Here is a 4,164-nt window from a genome sequence, read left to right as displayed (position 1 = left end):
GTCCTAAAAATGAATATAATGAATGTATTTATAACTAAAATAAGTCTAGATTCATTCATTTCTAGGACAAGTATTCATTTCTAGGACAAGTATTTTCGGACGGAGGGAGTATTATACATCACCAACGCTTGTCACGGAACAAAACGGCTCGCAGCCACGCACAGCGCACCATGTCGTACCCCGCCACCATTTGATCCACCCGTCGCACCCAGTTCCCTTGTCTTCAGACCAATGAATCATGCCACCACCACCTCCTTCTGCCGAAATCCGACGCGCAACTGCATCTGAAATCCGTTGCGTTCCGCTGCACTCACGTCGCAGCTCCTCCTCGTCGCCGCCTTCCCCGGGGCCACCTCCTCCTTTCCGAGCATCGGCGCCTTGTCGCCATGTCATCGAAGGGCAAGGGCATTCACGGGGGTGTGGCCACGACCGACCGTGCCTACGACCTAGCGGTGTGGAGGCTCAGGCTTCCACGATTGAGGCTCGATTTTCCCAAGATCGAGTCTCGGGTGGCGGTGGAATTCGTTGGGCCTCTAGTGACCATTGAGTCCAGCCCAATGAAGCTGACAACATGCATTGTGATCGACGAGCGGGACACTATTTGCGAGAGCGATGAGGACGCGATAGCGAATCTGCAAGGGAGCATCCAGTCTATGTGCATAACGAGATGGAGTTCTACTGGAGGAGTGATCTCGAAAACAACAAGAATGACGTGAAGGTAGGGCCTTCGTCCGGAAGCAAGAAGGAGGGGAATTTCGATGATGATAACTTTGAGTGGGATAATGTGCAGTTTGTTTCTAGTTTGCATGTCCTAGTTGTTTTAATTTGTATGTTGTAGTTTAAGTTTGCAAGTACTAGTTTCTATGTCCCATGTATGAACTTTGAATGTGGTTGAAGTAGTTCCGAAGTATGAAATACGGTCGGAGTGTTCGAATATTTGTTTTAAAAAAAGTTGGTTTTGCTGATCTCGATGTCCTATTTTTGGGCAGCTCTTGGAGACGGAGCTATATCATGTCAAAAAATATGCTTTCGTGCCAAATTTTCTTATAATACACTCTTTTCTTGTACTAGAATAGGGCAGCTAGGGCATCTCCATTGTGGACCCATTATCACGCCCAAGATGCGACCCTATCCTCAATTTGGCACGAAGGCCTCGTCAGGGATAGAAGCGCATCTCGTCGTGTCGCAATAATGGATATCGTTACAAGTACATGTACTGAAAAGAAGAGGTATATAATAGAATTGGCTTACACTCGCCACAAGCTAAATCAGAGTCACATCAGTACATTACATAAACATCAAGAGTAAGAGCAGGGTCCGACTACGGACGAAAACAAACGAGAAAATAAGAACGACGTCCATCCTTGCTATCCCAGGCTGCCGGCCTGGAACCCATCCTAGATCGATGAAGAAGAAGAAGAAGAAGCAACTCCAAATGAACAATCAACGCGCTCGCGTCAAGTAACCTTTACCTGTACCTGCAAATGGTGTTGTAGTAATCTATGAGCCATAGGGGACTCAGTAATCTCATTCCCAAAGGTATCAAGACTAGCAAAGCTTAATGGGTGAGGCATGGTTAAGTGGTGAGGTTGCAGCAGCGACTAAGCATATATTTGGTTGCTAATCTTACGAGTACAAGAAATAAGAGGGGGAAGATCTACGCATAACGGACGTGGTCTACTGATGATCAAAAGAATGATCCTGAACACCTACCTACGTCAGACATAACCCCACCGTGTCCTCGATCGGAGAAGGAACTCACGAAAGAGACAGTCACGGTTACGCACACAGTTGGCAAGTTTTAATTAAGTTAACTTCAAGTTATCTAGAACCAGTGTTAAACAAAGCTTCCACGTTGCCACATAACCGCGGGCACGACTTTCCAAAAGATTTAACCCTGCAGGGATGCTCCAACTAGTCCATCACAAATTACCACAAGCCGCATAGAAATCCTCAATCACGAAACTCGCGATCTCGTCGGATTCCCTAGTGGAAAACCTCAACTCTGAGATTACCCAAAGCATCACCGGAATCCCGATGCACAAGATATCTCGTCAAAGGTAAAACTAATCCAGCAAGGCCGCCCGACGTGTCGACGATCCCGATAGGAGTCGCGTACCTCATTCTCAGGACACGGCGGATGAGCTAGACGTCGGGATCGCTAAACCTCCGGGTGACCAGAGGGGCGCCGGACATCGCTCAGGTGGGGCCAACACTCATGAGGAGCACTGGCCCGGGGGTTGATTAAACTATCCTCGGGGCCTGGGAAGTCCCTATGCAATTTTATTAGGTGATTAGGCAAATGTAGTACCAAAGTTGGGCCTTGCCAGACCAGCTTTAATCTAAAACGAATTATCAAGGGGGTCCCCATAACAACCCCGATCGTGTAAGGAGCGCTCATTTATGGAACATAACACCGGTAGTCGGAAACTAATGGGGCAAAGGTGGAACAAAACACCAGGTATGCGGATACTGACGATCGAATCTCGGGCAAGTAACATACCGAAGGACAAAGGGAATGACATACGGGATTATATGAATCCTTGGCACTGAGGTTCAAACGATAAGATCTTCGTAGAATATGTAGGATCCAATATGGGCATCCTGGTCCCGCTATTGGATATTGACCGAGGAGTCTCTCGGGTCATGTCTACATAGTTCTCGAACCCGCAGGGTCTGCACACTTAAGGTTCGACGTTGTTTTATGCGTATTTGAGTTATATGGTTGGTTACCGAATGTTGTTCGGAGTCCCGGATGAGATCACGGACATCACGAGGGTTTCCGGAATGGTCCGGAAACGAAGATTGATATATAGGATGACCTCATTTGATTACCGGAAGGTTTTCGGAGTTACCGGGAATGTACCGGGAATGACGAATGGGTTCGGGGAGTTCACCAGGGGGGCAACCCACCCCAGGGAAGCCCATAGGCCTTGGGGGTGGCACACCAGCCCTTAGTGGGCTGGTGGGACAGCCCAAGAAGACCCTATGCGCCATAGGAAGAAAATCAAAGTGAAAAGAAAAAAAAGGAGGAGGTGGGAAAGGAAAGAAGGACTCCACCCACCAAACCAAGTAGGACTAGGTTTGGGGGGGAGACCTTCCCCCCTTTGGCTCGGCCGACCCCCTTGGGGCTCCTTGAGCCCCAAGGCAAGGCCCCCCCTCTCCCACCTATATATACGGAGGTTTTAGGGCTGATTTGAGATGACTTTTCCATGGCAGCCCGACCACATACCTCCACGGTTTTTCCTCTGGATCGCGTTTCTGCGGAGCTCGGGCGGAGCCCTGCTGAGAAAAGATCATCACCAACCTCCGGAGTGCCGTCACGCTGCCGGAGAACTCTTCTACCTCTCCGTCTCTCTTGCTGGATCAAGAAGGCCGAGATCATCGTCGACCTGTACGTGTGCTGAACGCGGAGGTGCCGTCCGTTCGGCACTAGATCATGGGACTGATCGCGGGACGGTTCGCGGGGCGGATCCAGGGACGTGAGGACGTTCCACTACATCAACCGCGTTCACTAACGCTTCTGCTGTATGGTCTACAAGGGTACGTAGATCACACATCCCCTCTCGTAGATGGACATCACCATGATAGGTCTTCGTGCGCGTAGGAAATTTTTTGTTTTCCATGCGACGTTCCCCAACACTAGCAACGCTAACAAGAGGGTTAAGCAAGCAGTAACATAGCCAATCAGTGGTTTGCTAGGTTGAACAGGTTGCTGGTTTCCATGGCATTGTTGAGAGGCTGATATTCAACATGTGCTGGGCAACGAGACATAAACGACAACATCGAAATAACTAGCATGGCAATGATAGTAATGGTATCTGGGGAAATGATCATCTTGCCTGAGATCCCGCTTGGAAGAAGAATGCCTCCGTGAAGCAGACGAACCGACGTAGTCGAACGGGTCCTCACATCCGACACGCTTGCGGAACTCTATCGAGACGAAGCAAACCGGAAACACAAATTAACACACGATATTCACCACACGATGCACAACACATATGATGCATGAGCAGTTGAATACATGCAAGACACGGCATGACACTTCACACAATCAAACACTACACATTAAGTGAAGTTCAATATGCAACGGGTTGCATATTGACGAAACTCCATATATGAATTATTTAGTTCACTCCCGGTTATTTACACGGAAATATTAAA

This window comes from Hordeum vulgare, chromosome 2H (genome assembly GCF_904849725.1).
Source record: "Hordeum vulgare subsp. vulgare chromosome 2H, MorexV3_pseudomolecules_assembly, whole genome shotgun sequence".
NCBI lineage: Eukaryota > Viridiplantae > Streptophyta > Magnoliopsida > Poales > Poaceae > Hordeum > Hordeum vulgare.
Note: the sequence above shows the minus strand (reverse complement) of the source record.